Below are 17,867 nucleotides of genomic sequence, written 5' to 3'. Positions count from 1 at the left end.
GGAAGCATGAGGTCAAAGGACGGTGTTGCTCATATAAGGAGATGTTGAAGGCTCAGAAGCTAATTGGTGTCTGAGCTTCAAAAAATGGAGATGAAGCCTCTGATAGCATCTGAAATGGTAAAAGACATCTCTATTGGCTGTCGGTAGGGAGGGTGTCAGGGGATGGGTCTATATAGACCTTTGTTGGTCCCCTGATGCCTCCTCCCAGGTTATTTTGCAGCTGGGACTTTGACCTTGATGACTTGGGAGTCAGGATGGCTCTGGACAGACACCTCTCTCTTCAGGGACTCTGCTTCCTCCTGCTCATCATGGTGGGGGCTCAAGGTAAGAGTTTCGTCTCTTTCTTGGGATCAACAGCCAGGGGTTGGACACCGTGTTAAAGGGAAATGTCCCTGGATTTATGAAGAGTAAGTCTTAATTTAGACCGTATATTTTTGACCAAAAAGAAACCTCAGTGACCCATGTGTATTCTGTCCTCTCCTGCTGAGGGTGGACCGGTTGTAGCAGCAGGTTTTACAGAGGAATGCTATTTGGTGTGGACTGAGGTGAGTGTGTTTCAGTCTTGTCCACTGTCTCTCTTGCTCTCAGGGAGGTTCTGTTGAGTCCCAGTGGCTCCCAGTGTGTGGCAGGTCCAGAGACTGACCTCAGCTGGGTGTCCGGGCTGTTCCCCACACACGCCATTTGCCTGCTTTGTAGAGGACTCTCCACTGGATTCCCATGTTTTACGCATTTAAGCTCCTTTTGGCTCTGTGCTTGTGTGTGTGTAAAGTGTAAAGTATATGTGAGGAGTTTGTAAGCCTGTCTGTGTGAGAGGAACAGGGCTGCCGAGAAGGGATTGAATCAGTTGGTTTGTGAAACACAGTGGGTGCCCACAGGGTTGGGGGGTCATGTCAGTTGCATGTAACCAGATCATAGATAATCTTGCACCTGCCTGCTTCTCCTTGGCACCTTTCCTTCAATCCCCCAGCCTCCTTTCTGTCTGTTGTGAAGTTTTGGGCTCTGTGAGAGGCTCTGCCTCCTGGCCTCACCTGTTCCTTCCAGGTGTCCATTGTAGAGCAGTGGAATTGCAGCCAGGAGAGGGGTCCTTTGTTTATAGAGATTAATTGATGTACAGCAATAGATATAGAACATTTCCTGAATCCCCGCCCCAGTCTCCATGAGTTGTCTTCTGATGTCCTGGAATGGTCCTTTTTTTCTTTTCTTTTCTTTTCTTCTCTTCTCTTCTCTTCTCTTCTCTTCTCTTCTCTTCTCTTCTCTTCTCTTCTCTTCTCTTTTCTTTTCTTTTCTTTTCTTTTCTTTTCTTTTCTTTTCTTTTCTTGCTGCACCCATGGCATATGGAAGTTCCCTGGCCAGGGACTGCGTCCAAGCCGCAGCTGTGACCTATACCACAGCTGCAGCAGTGCCAGATCCTTTAACCCATTGCACTGGGCTGGGGATCTAACCCAAGTGTCCGTATTGCCCTAATCCACTACAGTTGTATTCATAACCCACTGTGCCACAGTGGCAACTCCTACAATGGTCCTTTTAGTTCCCTAGGATCTGTTGTGAACTTCATAGGTGCATTTTCTCTCTCATGCCCTCTTCTTGCCTTGGATTAGATTTTCACTGAGTGAGAGGACTGCAGGCATCAGAGCTAGTGCTGCTGAACCTAGTCTTTTATTTATTTATTTATTTATTTATTTATTTATTTATTTATTTATTTATTGTCTTTTTGCCATTTCTTGGGCCGCTCCCGCAGCATATGGAGGTTCCCAGGCTAGGGGTCTAATCGGAGCTGCAGCCTCCGGCCTATGCCAGAGCCACAGCAACACAGGATCCGAGCCACGTCTGCAACTCGCACCGTAGCTCACAGCAATGCCGGATCCTTAATCCACTGAGCAAGGCCAGGGACCGAACCTGCAACCTCATGGTTCCTAGTCGGATTCGTTAACCACTGAGCCACGACAGGAATTCCTGAACCTAGTCTTAAGTCTGGAGCTGGTGGCTCTTTCAGATCTGGGTCCTGGTCCTCAGTACAGTCCTGTCCTCTCTCAGATCTCACTGTCATCCCCTTAGACCTCAGTCTCTAGTCCCATAACTTTCCTTGGGAAACCCCCTCCCCACAAGTCTCTACTCCTGGATTGCTGACAACATGCTAGTGAAGATTCTCCTTCTGATGGTTCTGAAGTGCAGAGGTTGGTTTTGGTCCCATGAAGGGGAGCAAATAATAGATGTTCTGACACGAGGCCCACTCCCTTATGAGGAAAACTGTAGGACGTTTCCTCAGTAGTTACTTAAGAAGAAAGAACATTCACCAAAGCAAGTACTCCTTTCATTTTCCCTGAAACAAAGCCATTCAGTGTTATCCTACTAAAATTTTTTCTTGTACTTTATACAATGGACTTGCTCCTTTTAAACCTACATTCCTTTACTTTCTGAGTATTTGATGATTTCTGAGCTGGGCACACATTACAGGAGTCTCCACTATGGGCATTGGAAAAAAAGTTGTCCCTTCACATACAGTTATACTCATTATACTCAAAAGCATAGATCCTCAAGTTTAGATAATACAATATATATTATTTTGTAACTTGTTTTTAAAAGACAATATATTTTGGATATCTTCACCATTAACTGTTCTTTTACACCCTAAAAATATCTCATTGTAGAGTTATAAAAATATAGGCTATTACAGGGTTAATATGGAAAATTTTAATTGCCTCCAATTATTTCATTATATAATTGAAACACAATATACTCACCTAATCGCTTGGGCATGTCAATGAAATTTTAATTACGGTGAAGGGAAGATGAAAAAAAAAAAGGGAATTTCATTTTAGCCAAACTGAGAATTATAACCCAGGAGCTGATTCTCTGAGAGCTTTGGGAACTGTTCTGCCCGTTAGAAACTGAAGGCACAGTCATATACGTTTTTGAGACAAAAGATATACTGGTATTGTATATGAAGTTCAATAAGGGTACATTGTCCAGTTTAGCAGCAAGTCACCATGACCCCCTAGAGAGCTAGGAAAGAATGCTGTTCTTTTAGCAAGTTACATTTCTGACATCAGAGGAAAGGGAAAAAATGAACTTCCCAGCTGAGCAGGCATTCCCATTTTTGAAAAGTTCTGATTAATATGTAATGCAGGTGCACACTGCACATTAGGGAGGGGGGAGGACCAAATAAACACACAGAGAGAATTTTATGTTTAATGTTTCTCGTCTACCTTAAAATATAAATTGTATTTCGCCAGACATTTAGTAGTTTTTAATGTTTATGCTATTATGAAAAAAGTTGCCCTGAACTTCCCTATTTACTTTTTAATTTAATATTACTTTTACTAAAGAATAGTTGATTTATAGTGTTGTGCCAATTTCTTTTGTATAGCATAGAGACCCAGTCACACACACATACATACATACATATATATATACACATACATTCTTTCATTCTTTTTCTTATATTATCTTCCATCATGGTCTATCCCAAGAGATTAGAAATAGTTCCCTGTGCTGTACGGTAGGACCTCATTGCTTATCCATTCTAAATGTAATAGTTTGCATCTGCTAACCTCAAACTTCCAGTCCATCCCACTTCCTCCCCCCTCCCCCATTGGCAACCACAAGTCTGTTCTCTGTGTCTTTGAGTATGTTTCTGTTTTGCAATGGGTTCATCTGTGCCATGTTTTAGATTCCACACATAAGTGATGTCATATTTGTCTTTCTCTTTCTGACTTACTTCACTCAGTATGAGAATCTCTAGTTGTATCCATGTTGTTGCAAATGGCATTAGTTTGTTCTTTTCTATGGCTGAGTAGTATTCCATTGTATTCCATTGTACCACATCTTAATCCATTCATCTGTTTCGATGGGCATTTCGGTTGTTTCCATGTCTTGGCTATTATGAGTAGTGGCAACATGAGGCTGTGGTATTTCCTATGTAAAAGCATATATTGTCTCTTAAATGTTTTTGTGTGGAAGTGACACACATCATTTGTTCTCACACTTCATTGGGTAAGTCAGAATACATGTTTATGCTTAGCTTCAAGCAGGCAAGGAAGTATTAATACTTCCATGTGCTCAGAAAAAGGATTTTAAACATAGCTGAACACCAGTAATGTTTCCATCTATGATGTTCCTCCAAATGAATTCCTTTTTATATGTCTGAGTTTTTGTTGAGCTTACTCACTCTAAAGATTAGTATCATTCATCAATTCTAGAAAATTCTCAGTCAATATCTTTCAAATATTTCCTCTGCTCTAATTCTCTCCCTTTTTGTGTCTGTCTGGCTCTGACTCCCTCTCTTCCTTCCCATATTTCAATTTAACTTATTTTAAATCTTGTTTAAATTTAAAATTTTCTCTTCTGTATTTTTCCTTCTTTTGTTAGTCTGTGAGGGCATTTCAAATAATTTATTCTGCCTTATTTATTTCACTAACTCTCTCTTGCTTGAATTTAATCTCATGCAAAATTTTAAATTTCAGCAAGTGTATTTTTTATTCATAGTAGTAATTTTAGGCTTAATAAATTTTCTATGCATTTTTTACTTCCTTGAAGATTCTTTAACAGTGTATTTTATTTCTTTAAATACAGTATGTGTACTAATAGAATCTAGTATCTAATGTATCTAGTATGAGAAGTCTCTGTGTCTGCTTTTGTAGTTTCTCTTGGTTCTGGTTAATGGATGTTTGTTTCTTTGTGTGCCTGATTTTTTTGACAACACACCACTTTGTTTATAAAAGTTATTCATAGAAATAATTTGAGTTGGAGGATGAAGATAACTTCCTTTATAGAGGGTTTTATTACTTTTTCATGATGTCACATTATTATGTTAATAGCAGACCATCTTAACACAAGTGCAAATATTGATATTATCTGGATAACCTAGAGATTCAAGCTCTGAATCTGTTTCTATGCAAGAGCATGACTATTTATTGTGGAAAATGTCATCTGTTGGATGTGTCATCTTGGTGAGGGTTTGGGATTTGACTGAGCTGTGTGAATAATACTCCAGGGACCACTTGTTAGGTTATAGGGAAAAAATTTTCATCTTGTTGGCCTGAATTCAAAGTTAATGGAGATGATTCAAGGTCTCAGAAACTAACTTCTCAGTTCCTGACATGCCAGAAGGAGCCTAGGAACTGGATAGGAAACTGACATGACAGAGAGAGGTGATTTGGGTCCCAGATCCCAGGTAAGACCAGGCAGCAGAACTGCTCACACAGGAAGGAGTCTTATATGGATGTATGAATTTAGGTGTTCATAGAAATCTCTAGCTGGTTCAACCTGCTGTTTTCTGACTCTGGAGGGAACACCTACATTAGTTATATATTGCTATGAAAAAAATTACTACCACAATTGGCAACTTAAATCAATAAACACCTAGCATCTCATAATTTCTGTGGGTCAGGAACCTGAATGGCTTACCTGGGTCCTCTGACTCAGGATCTCTCACAAGGCTGCAGTCATGTGAATGTTCAGCTAGGAGTGGGCACCACTCACACGACTCACCTGGTTGTGGCAGCCTTCAGCCTTGGTGGACTGTTAAATAAGAGTCCCAGTTCCTTGTTGGCTGTTGGCTGGAGGCCTCCATTGTCATGGGGGTCTCTCCATTTGCAGTTCAGACATGGCAGTGGCTTCAGCATAGCAAGAGAGAGCAAGAGAGGCCAATAAGGGAGCAATCAGAGTTGGCTTGAAACCTTATCTCTCAAGGGACATCACTTTTGGCAAATCCCATTTGTTAGATGCATGTTGTTAAGTACAGTAAAGTATGGGGTTTACGTAAGGACATTAGTACCAGGTGGCAGGAATCGTTAAGACATTGGAGAGGCTGCTCACCATAGTCCTCTGTTCCCAAGCTAGATGAGAATGCCCCCTATGGGTCAGAGAAGGAAGGGAAAAATTCTCCCTGCGATCATGGTCATGACTGTAACTGAGACAGGGAAGCTGGAGCCCTACTGGCCTTGGGCACATCTGGTGGGAAGGCAGCCTCCAGAGTCTCTGAAGACCTGCCCTCAAGGGTGACCCTGGAGCTGGTTCTACAGGCTTGTGAGAGATAATTGGGAATATCCCTTCCCTGCTCCCATTCAGTGATGCCACACTGGTAGCTTAGAATTGGCCACCGTGGGAATATTTATATGACAGAAATTAACAAATGCAGTACGGGGAGTTTTTCCCCTCACAGTGCACATTTTCTTAACACTTACCAGCACACCACTGCATGTTTTTAAAATCTCTTCTGTGTCCCGTGTTCTGTGTCTGTGTCTCTCTTACAGCTCTGGAGCTGAGGCTGAAGGATGGACGCCACCGATGTGAGGGGAGAGTGGAAGTGAAGCACCAGGAATATGGGCCTCAGCATATATGCAGTACTGGTTCATCGAGATGCAGAGGTGGTGTGCGAAGAACTGGGATGTGGACCTGCTATTGATGCTCCCAGAGGGTCTTATTTTGGACCAAGGCTTGGTCCTATTTGGGTTTTATTTGTTAACTGCAGCAATACAGAGCCAGAATCACCTTTCACTATCCATAATTGTGTTCATTCTGATTTCAAAAACTATAATCATACCTACTCTCATGACCAGAGTATTGGAGCAGTCTGCTCAGGTAAGGCCTGTCTGGTCTGGGAGGGGATCCCCAGCAGGAAAAGCCACAGTCTCATTCCCAGAATAAGTCTAGGTAAACGAGATCATAGCCTTTAGAACATACTTACGTGAAGACTCTGGTCACACAGTGATCCTAGAGCATTAGGTGCTCAAGGGAGCATAAGGGCTTGCCTGTCCCTGGATAGTAAATGCTCCAGACCTGTGGACCACTGGACCTTCAGATCTCTGTGGTGTGTCCTAAGAAGAAGGGAGGTGAGGTCAAATATTTCCGACAGGTACCACTGCTGGGCTGTACTTTTATGAATTAGTTTCATTACTTAGCTGATTTCTATCCTTTCATGGAATGGTCAGTCAGGTTAGGCTACAAAAGAAGACATAGAAGAGGGTCAGTCAAACATAGTTTATTATACTTACTGGTCCAAGGGAGATAGAGTCACCACAAACATAAGGGGTCTATATGGGAGGGGGGCAGTCTCTAAGGGGGCTAGCTCAATGAAGCATGAGGAGTCAAAAGAGTGAGTGGACAATACTGGGTCAGGGTGGACTTATATAAGGAAAAGGCACAAGAGGATTTTATTGAGGAGTTCTCTTGTGGCCTAGTAGTGAGATTTGGCATTGTCCTGCATGGCTTGGGTTTGATCCCTGGGCCAGGAATTCCTGCATACTTGGGCATGGCCAAAAAAAAAAAAAAAAAAAAGATAAACATAGAATTAGCATATGATCCAGCAATTCCACTTTTGGTTATGTGTGCAAAAGAATGAAAACAGGGATTCGAACAGATATTTGTATACCAATATTCACAGCATTAGTGCATTTGAATGTTACTAGGTTGCAGTCAAGGCAAGAAGAGATATTTTGGCAGGGGCTAGTCTTATCACATTGGTGCACCTGGTCACCTGGGGGTGGTGCTTACATCCTGTTTGTGGGGATGTTGTGGCAGCAGGAAAATGCGAAGTTTTAAAATTAACAATACAGTAGCTGGAGCAAAGTAAGTACAAAGAACAATGAGTCTGAGAGACTTATACGCTGTGCTCAGTACTAAGTGTATTGACCTGTGTCAAGGTGGTTGCAGTGAAACTAGAGTGTGAGAGTGGTTGCAGTATCTGCCAGAGATATTTCCAATTGTTATCACAATAGTGGATGAAATGTCCAAGATATTAATCCCATCAGAACAGCTGCACTGGAGTTAGATATTATGAGATATCACAGTGAATTCCTAATATAAGTGGTTGGGTCTTAGGAAAGGGTTAACTATCTCATAGGTGGGATGGGGGAGACCTGAGACCATTTGTAGCAGGTCCTTAGCAGCCGTAGCCAATCATATCTTTGGTGTTATTTTGGGGAAGAATTTTTCCAATCTCACCTTCAGCAGATCTTTGATGATACTAGTTGAGGTCCCTAAGAAAGTAATAATTACTATTTTTATTTTTTTTAGGGCCACACCCACAGCATATGCAAGTTTCCAGGCTAGGGGTCTAAACAGAGTTGTAGCTGCCAGCTATGCCACAGCCACAACAACGCCAGATCTGGGTCACATCTGTAAACTACACTGCAGTTCATGGCAGTGTGGGATCCTTAACCCACTGAGTGGGGCCAGGGATCAAACTCAAGTCCTTATGACTAGTTGGGTTCACTATCACTGAGCCACAATGGGAACTCCCAGAAAATAATTATTTTATGCTACTTTATTGAGGTATGACATACAAAAAACTGTACATATGTAATGCATACAACCTGACTGCTTTGGGAGGCAAGTATATACCTCTGAAATCACTACCACAATATATGCTACAAACCTGTTCATCACTGTAAAAGTTATTCCATTATTATTATTATATCATTATTTTCAGTTAGGAATTTTTAATTTCAGTTAGGAATTTTTGTTTTAAGAAAAACCTGTTTTCTGGCATTTGAGCAACATTCTCAATTGTCACAATATCCTAATTATGGTTTCAAGATAAGCTTGTGGAAACCCTACAGGAGACCCTGACTTATTTTGATAAAAATAGAGTGCGTGAGCTGGAAATTTGTGTGATATCGGAGCTTTTAATGTTATCATTTTGAGAAAATCAATGTCTTGATATTAAATCCAATTAAGATACCCTTAAAAATAAGAAGAGTTTGAAGGTGCGATGGCATTTAAACATTGTACTCCATGACTACTATTGCTCTAATGTAGGCACCCATATTTTTTATCGACAGTTACCATTTCTTCTACTAATTTATATTTTCAAAACATGTTTAGTGATGTAAAGGTAAGTCAAAGTGATGATGATAGAGAAGAGATGGGAGTAGAAGAGCATGCCTTTCAAATTTTTTAATTAATATTGAACTCTTGGAGTTTCTTCATCTTAATTTTAGGAATGGGATGTGGAAGAAAAATTTCGGTCTATTTAGTTGATTGTTGGATGTAATGAGCTGTGTTTAGGAGAAATCCAGAGGTAGAAACAATGACCTGAGAAGAATGTAGAGGAGCTTGTATGAAATAAGAGGGGACTTCAGGGGGTTTGGGCGAAAGTTTTGGGAATAGCTTTTCAACTTGAGAAGGTCTGGGTACAGAAATAAAAAATGGTTGTGGGAAGATGAAACTGATTGCAGGAAGGGTGATTGGGGATTAAGATTCTTGTTAACTGGTTTATTGACCAAAGCTTCTGTTTTTTATTTCCTTCCTGCTCTCATTTCTTCCCTCCCTTCTCCTTTATCTTGATGTAACAGTAGTTTCTGAGCTCTGTGGAAGAGCTAGTCTTTGAAGGTTGCCGTTTTTTTTTTTTTTTTTTTTTTTTTTAGTGGGAAGTTTTTACAATATGGATTCTATTACTTTAACAAATTTGGCACTACTCAGATCTTCCATTTTTTGTAGTATCAGATTTTGATGAGTTGTATTGTTCAAGTAGTTTTTATGGATTCAGCCCATTTTTCAAATAGGATAAAATTTGTTCTTATATTGCACCTAAATATTGGTAGGATCTATAGCAATAACCCCCCTTCATTCCTGGTATGATTAAATTTATGTATTCTCTTATTTTTTCTTTCTTTCTTTTTTCTTTTTTTTGTCTTTTGTCCTTTTTAGGGCTGCACCCTCAGCATATGAAGTTCCCAGGCTAGGGGTTTAATTGGAGCTACAGCTGCCAGCCTACGCCACAGCCACAGCAATGCCAGATCCAAGCCGTGTCTGTGACCTACACCACAGATCGTGGGAACGCCCCATCCTTAACCCACTGAGCAAGGCCAGGGATCGAACCTGCAACCTCGTGGTTCCTGGTATGATACATATCCAAAAGGGAACTTCCATTTTATTTTTTTCTCGATTATTTTTGGTAGAGGGTTATCAGTTTTATTACCCCTTTAAAAAGAATTACCTGGAGTTCCCTGATGGCCTAGTGGATTAAAGATTTGTTGTCACTGCTGTGGCTAGGTCACTGCTATGGCTGGGGTTTGCTCCCTGGCTTGGGAACTTCCACATGTTGTGGGCACAGCCAAAAAAAATAAATAAATAAAATAAGGAAAATAATTACCAATTGACTGTATTGATTTTCTTTATTGTGCATTTGTTTCTTAATTCATTGACTTCTGTTATTTTTTCATCTTGTTTGGTTATTATTTGCTGTTATTTTTGTAGATTCTTGAGATGGAATTTTGGATCTTTTACACTTAGCTTTATTTTCTATCCTAGTGTAAGCATCCAGGAAGCAACAATGCTCTAAATTTTTCTTCTAAGCACTGTTTTAGTTGTATCACACTGATTTTGAAACTGCACACTTTTTTGTGTGTGTTACTGTGAAATGTTTTTTTCTTTCTAAATACATTCTTTGTCCTGTTGTCTTACATTGTATGATATTAACATAGATAGTACATACAGCTTTCTCTGATTAGTGTTTGCATGGTATATCTTTTTGACCCCTATCTGTATTTACATTTAATTATGCATGTTTTTGGAGAAATGTCTATTCAGGTCTTTTGCCCATTTCCCAATTGGGCTGTTGGCTTTTTGCTGTTGAGTTGTTAAGTTGTGTGTATATTTTAGAGATTAGACCCTTGTCAGTTGCATCATTTGAAACTATTTTCTCCCATTCTGTAACTTGTTTTTTGTTTTCTTTTTGGTTTCTTTTGCTGTGCAAAAGCTTGTCAGTTTGATTAAGTCCCATTGGTTTATTTTTGCTTTTATTTCTGTCACTTTGGGAGACTGATCTGAGAAAACATTTGTAAGGTTGATGTCAGAGAATGTTTTGCCTATGTTCTCTTCTGGGAGTTTGATGTTGTCTTGTCTTATATTTAAGTCTTTAAGCCATTTTGAGTTTATTTTTGTGCATGGTGTGAGGGTGTGTTCCAGCTTCATTGATTTGCATGTAGCTGTCCAGGTTTCTCAGCAATACTTACTGAAAAGACTGTCTTTTCCCCATTTTATATTCTTGCCTTCTTTGTCAAAGATTTTGTATACAGAATATGATTTTGTCTTACTTTTATCCAGTGTGATCATCTTGATTTCATTTGGGGTGTTTAAATTATTTAAATTTAGTGTAATTATCATTATGGTTAGGCTTAAGTTTTCTAGCTTGCTATTTATTTTGTTTTCTTTGTTCCATTTTAGTCTTTAATTGAATATTTTCAAGGGTCTATATTTTGTGCTCATTGGTTTATGAGCTATATCTTCCCTTTTAAAGAGCTTACCATAATGTTAAAATTATTACTCTTTAGTGACATTTTACCTTCAAATGATATTAAGTCATTGACTGTATAATGTAACATCTAACTATACATTCTTCCCTTTCTTGTCATTTGTGCTATTGTTGCCACACATTATACTTATAAATATATTGTAAATTAGGTAACACAATGCTGTTTCTTTGCCTTAAATATTCTAGTATTTTAACAATGAAGAAAAGTGTTTTTAAAAATATTTATCTGGGAGTTCCCATCGTGGCGCAGTGGTTAACGAATCCGACTAGGGACCATGAGGTTGTGGGTTCGGTCCCTGCCCTTGCTCAGTGGGTTAACGATCCGGCGTTGCCGTGAGCTGTGGTGTAGGTTGCAGACGCGGCTCGGATCCTGCATTGCTGTGGCTCTGGCGTAGGCCAGTGGCTACAGCTCCGATTGGACCCCTAGCCTGGGAACCTCCATATGCCGCGGGAGCGGCCCAAAGAAATAGCAAAAAGACAAAAAAAAAAATTTATTTGCAGAAGTATCATTTAGTGCAGTCCCTATAGCTTTGAATAGATCCATGTTTCATCTGTTATCATTTTCCTTTAGCTTTTGGAACCTTTGGTAACATTTTTGTGTAGTGTACGTTTGGTGTTCTCAAATTCTATCATCTTTTATTCATTTGAAAACATTTTAATTTTCTCTCAGAGTTGAAAGTTATTTTCCCAAATGATTGAATTCTAGGTTAATAACTTTCCTCCACTATTTCAAAGATATTTTTGTATTACCATCTGGCTTGCATTGCCTCAAACAGGAAGCCAATAATACTTATCATTGTTACCCTGCAGGTAGTGTGTCAATATTTCCTATTTTTTGTTTATTAATCAATTTCAGCAATTATATAGTCAAATGTCCTAGGTGGTTTTGTTTATGTTTATCTTGTTTGGGGTTTGTTAGTCTCTTGCATCAGTGGGTTTATAGTATTTATTAAATTTGGAAAAATTCCATCTGTCATTTTAAAAGATTTTTTTTTCTACTCATCTTTTACTCGGAATTTCCAAGTAAACATATTTTTACATGGTTTGATATTATCCTGCAAGCCACTGAGTTTATATTCATATTTTCTGTCCTTTTTTTCCTCTCTGTCCTTTAATTTGGATAATCAATTGCTAGGTTTTAAACTTTCCACTGCTTTTACTCTGCAATCTCTAGTTCCAGATAATTTTTCATTCCAGATATATAGTGATTTTAAGTTCTGGAAGTTCCACTGGCTTATTTTTTCTAGTTTTTTTCCTCTGTTTTTATGCTTAATTAGGCATATTTATATTAGTGGCTTAAGGCCCTTTTCAGCCAAGTCAATGATCTCTGTAATTTCCAAGTTTGTTTTTAATGATTATTCATTAAAAATTTGTTATGGCTTTTTGCTGGGTCACCATGCTGTACAGTATAAAATTGACAGAACACTGTTCCAGCTATAATAGAAAAAAATAAAAATCATTATATAAATAATTACCCCGCCAAAAAAGAAAAAAATTTGTTATGGGCTATATTTTTCCTTTTCTTTCTTTTTTTGGAAGTCTAGTAATTTTTTGAATGGATGCTGGGCATTTCTATGCAGTCTTTTACCAGAAAGAAGTCTAGCAATATATAATCAGAATACTCTCAGAAACTGGGGGATTGTACTTGATGAATTTAAAATCTTCTTTAATTGATTACTTTTCATTCTCTTTAAAATATAATTCTTACACTACCAATGTTGCATTTTTCTTTTGGTTTCCCTCCTTTAGCTTCAAAACTTCATAGTATGCTATCTTTCCCTGCCACATACCCCACCCTCATTCTATAGCAGTTGCTTCCCTTTTTACTTTTTTTTTCCATCCATTTGTATCTTTTAAGATTGGATTTACTCGTCTGAAGTGGGAGAAATGAGAAAATCCAGGGTTAAGAGGTAGATAGGAGGAGCAAAGGGTGATGAAATATCCTAAAAACTTTTGACTAATATGGAGGCTTATGCAGCTTGAAATTCTCCAGATTATGGCTCGATTGCTGATTTCTTCTCGCTCTTTTTTTTTTTTTTAAAGCATGTAAGATTCCTTTAAAATTATAAAATATTTGATATAGAAAACTTTCATGAAGGAAATTAGAGATATACAGATAAATGAAAGGCATTCTGTGTTCACAGATTAGAATAATTAATATTTCTAAAAATGTCTATGTCAGTCAAAGCAATCTACTGATTTGATGCAATCTCTATCAAAATCCCAATGACATTCTTTATATAAATAGAAAAAAAATCTTAAAATATTAGTCTATCTTTAGATTTATGAATTTTTCCTTTTTTTCCATTCTTGATTCTAGTTTCATTCCATTGTGGTCAGAAAAGATGTTTGGAATTATTCCGATATTCTTTTTTTTTTTTTGTCTTTTGTCTTTTTGTTGTTGTTGTTGCTATTTCTTGGGCCGCTCCCGCGGCATATGGAGGTTCCCAGGCTAGGGGTTGAATCGGAGCTGTAGCCACCGGCCTACGCCAGAGCCACAGCAACGCGGGATCCGAGCCGCGTCTGCAACCTACACCACAGCTCACGGCAACGCCGGATCGTTAACCCACTGAGCAAGGGCAGGACCGAACCCGCAACCTCATGGTTCCTAGTCGGATTCGTTAACCACTGCGCCACGACGGGAACTCCCTGATATTCTTAAATTAAAAAATTCCCAGGCTAGGGGTCGAGTAGGAGCCATAGCCACTGGCCTATGCCACAGCCACAACAATGCCAAATCCGAGCTGAGTCTGTGACCTACACCACAGCTCACAGCAACACTGGATCCTTAACCCACTGAGCTAGGCCAGGGTTTGAAACTGCATCCTCATGGATGCTAATCAGATTTGTTTCCACTGAGTCACGATGGAATCTCCAAAATTCTTAAATTTGTTAAGACTTATTTGTAACTTAGCATTCCATCAGTTCTGGAGAATATTCTCTGTTTTCTTGAGAAGGATTTATATTCTTCTATTGTTGGATGAGTGTTCTCTATATGTTTCTTAGTTTAATTTGATCTATAATGTTCAGTTCTGCTGTTTCCTATTGATTTTCTGTCTGAATGATCCATCCATTATAGATAGCATGATATTGAAGTCTTCTATTATTGTACTGTTTCTATTTCTACCTTAAGATTTGCCAGTGTTTTCTTTGTATATTTAGGTGCTTTAATGTTTGGTGCATGTATGTATGTAATTGGTCATAACTTCCCGTCGAACTAATTATTTTATCATTATGTCTCTTGTGAAAGTTTTGGAATTAGACTCTTGCCTGATTTTGTTCTCTTTTTGTTGCTATTTGCATGGAATTTTTTTATCCACCTCTTCACTTTTAGCCTATGTGTTTTATGATAACTAAAGTGAGTCTCTTGTAGAGAATATGTAGTTGGGTCTTATTTTTTAAAATCTGTTCACACACTCTACTTCTTTTGATTGGGAAGTTTAGTATATTTACATTTGAAATAATCATTGAAAGGTATAGGACTTAACTGCTGCCATTTTGTTCACTGTTTTCTGTCTGTTGTGTACTTCTCTTATTCCTCTCTTCTTCTGTTGCTGTCTTTGCGAAGGATGTTTTTTATGGTATACTTTGCTGCTTTCTCTTTAATTTGGGTATAAGCTAAACTTTTAATTATGGTTACCTGTGAACTTGCATCAAACATTTTATCCTTATAGCAGTCTGTAAAAGAAGTTGCATACAGTTAAGGTAACAATTTCAACAGTAATCAGAAACTCTACATTTTACTTCTTCCCTACACTTTATGTAATTGATGTCAGATTTCATTTCTTTATAATAAATGTGTTCTCATCAACACATTCTTGTGGTTATAATTATTCTTACTATTTTTGTCTTTTGATTCATAAACTAAGATTAAAAGCAAGTTATGTGCCATGATAACAGTATTTCAATATTCTGTATTTCTCTTCATATTTAACTTTACCCATGAGAGGTGGGTCTAGTGGTGATAAACATCCTCAGTGCTTGCTTATCTTTTTTTTAACTAAAAAAACCCTCTCCTTCATTTTTAAAAGGCAGTTTGCTATGTAAAGTTTTGGTGGTTGGCAAGTTTTTTTCCTCTAAATACTTTGGATATATTAATTACCCTGCTTTCTTCTGGCCTGCAAGTTTTCTGCTGAGAAATCTACTATTAGTCTTAATAGGGGCTCCGTTGTATGGAACAAATCACTTTTCTCTTGATTCTTTCAAAATTAGCTTTCTCTTGGAGTTCTGGTTGTGGCTCAGCAAAAACAAATCTGACTGATATCCATAAGGACACAGGTTTTATCCCTGACCTGGCTCAGTGGGTTAAGGATCTGGTGTTGCTCTGAGCTGTGGTGTAGGTCAAAGATGTGGCTCCAGTATGGCATTGCTGTGGCTGGGAGCAAGCCAGTGGCTTCAGCTCCAATTATACCCCTAGCCTGGGAACTTCCATGTGCCATGGGTGCAGCCCTGGAAAGAAAAAAAATTATCTTTGTTTTTGAATTTTGATAATTAAATTATAATGTGTCTTGGTATAGACCTCTTTGGGTTCTACCTATTTAAAACTTTTGGACTTCATGAATCAAGATGTCTTTTCTCTCCCTAGATTTCAGAGGTTCACATTTTTTTTTACTTTTTAGGGCCACAGCCATGGCACATTGAAGTTCCCAGGATAGTGGTCTAACCAGAGCTATAGATGCTGGCCTACACTAGGGATCCAAGCTGCACCTGCAACCTACATGCCAGATCCTTAACCCCCTGAGCAAGGCCAGGGATTGAACCTACATCCTCATGAACACTAGTCAGGTTCATTGCCCCTGAGCCACGACAGCTAACTCCTCAGTTGTTATTTTTTAAATTCAATTTTTTGCCTCTTTATCTTTCAGTTTTCTTATTGGGACTCATATTGCATGCATAATTTTGCTGCAAAGTTTCCCTTATATCACATATGTATAATTTACTCATTTTTTTCCTTTTTGTTCCTTTAATCAGATGATTTGAAATAGTTCCCAAGTTTGCCGATAATCTGTTTTGCATGATACACTTTGCTTGAAGTGCTCTATTCAATTTTTCAATTCAGTTGTTTTCTTGTATTCCAGAACTTGTCTTTTTTATGTTTTCTATTTTTAAATTAAACTTTTTTTTGTCTTTTTAGGGCCAAACTCAGTGCATATGGAGGTTCTCAGACTAGGGGTTGAATTGGAGCTGTAGCTGCTAGCCTACACCACAGCCACAGCAATGCAGGATCTGAGCCGCACCTGCAACCTACACAGCTCACAGAAATACCAGATCCTTAACCCACTGAATGAGGCTAGGGATTGAACCCACATACTCGTGGATCCTAGTCAGGTTTGTTAACACTGAGCCATGATGGGATCTCCTCACTGAGCTTTTAAATTTTTTGTCAGGGATGTTATAGATCTTCATTTCTTTAGGGTAGGCTAATGGAGATTTATTAGTTTCTTTAAATGGCATCATATTTGCCAGATTCTTCACGATTTGTATAGCCTTCATTGGTGACTGTGCATTTGAAGGGGCAGACTCTCTTCCAGAATTTATAGACTGCTTCGACAAATAAAGATCTTATTCTGCCAGGTCCTTGAACTGACAGAACTGGGATCATGTTGAGCAAAGCTGGAAACAGGTTATGGGCGGCTGCTGGGGCTACTATTATGTCTTCAATCAGCGAGCCTGTGGCAGGAGCGTGGGTGGGTTTGGCTTCCTCTGGGTGCCTGGGTGCGTAGGATTGTCTCCCTGCTGTGGTAGAGTGAGGCTGGAAGCAGATCACAGGGCTGTATTATAATTCTGCACTCGTGTTCACACTTGGCAATCCTGTTACTGTTGATGCTAAATGGTGTGTCTCCATTTGGATCCCTGGGCAGACAGGACTGCCTCTAGAACCATGGTGGTGCAGGTTTGGAGCCGCATCATGGAGCTGCTTCTGGGTATACAGGTGTGTCTGAAGTTGGCAGGTATGCTGCTGGGTATACATTGTTCTGCAGAGAATGATGGTTGAGGACCTCCCTTTCTGTCATCTTGTTGATGTTGGATATGAATACAGAATTAGCGCAATGATAAAATGAAAGTCAATTAACATCACCCTTTAGCATTTTCTATATTTCTATCTCAGGAGAGAAACCTATGGTAAGAATCATTTGGCAAATTCACCGTCTAATGAATTTCTGCTTGGAGCTCACTCTTTCCCAGGTTCATTGGCAAATCCTAGGTTTTCAAGAGAAATGGCTGGGACCAACTGATCTCTCTCCTAAGACTCTCTGAGCTTTCCTAACATAACTTAGACTCAACTTTTCACACATTAGGCCGCCTGAGAAATTCTTGGAAATTTTGCAATAAAAAATTATTAGAAAAACAAAATTTGGTACCATAAAAGTAGATTATTTATTATGTCTATATTACTTTTCTTGAGCCCTCATCTGTATACAGGGCAGCATACCCTCATGGATCCAGCCCTCATGATTTTCTCTACTCCAAGTCCCTTGAGGATTGGGTCCTGGGGAGAAAATTTATCAGATGCTTAGCCCCACAATGCTCAGGATGGCTTTCTAACTTTTGTCTACGTGCCAGGTCTCTGCCCTCTCATAATCACGTCACTCTGGGTTGGTTCTGTTCT

At 39.0% G+C, this 17,867-nt stretch overlaps 1 pseudogene; it reads left to right on the top strand.

Annotated features, from left to right (window-relative positions):
• The window catches only part of LOC110255226, a 39,785-nt pseudogene continuing 22,136 nt past the window's right edge, over positions 219-17,867 (top strand).

Source organism: Sus scrofa, chromosome 5 (assembly GCF_000003025.6).
Source record: "Sus scrofa isolate TJ Tabasco breed Duroc chromosome 5, Sscrofa11.1, whole genome shotgun sequence".
NCBI classification, from domain to species: Eukaryota; Metazoa; Chordata; class Mammalia; order Artiodactyla; family Suidae; genus Sus; species Sus scrofa.
The sequence above is the reverse complement of the archived record's forward strand: the minus strand, read 5'-3'. Positions and strand labels throughout refer to the sequence as shown.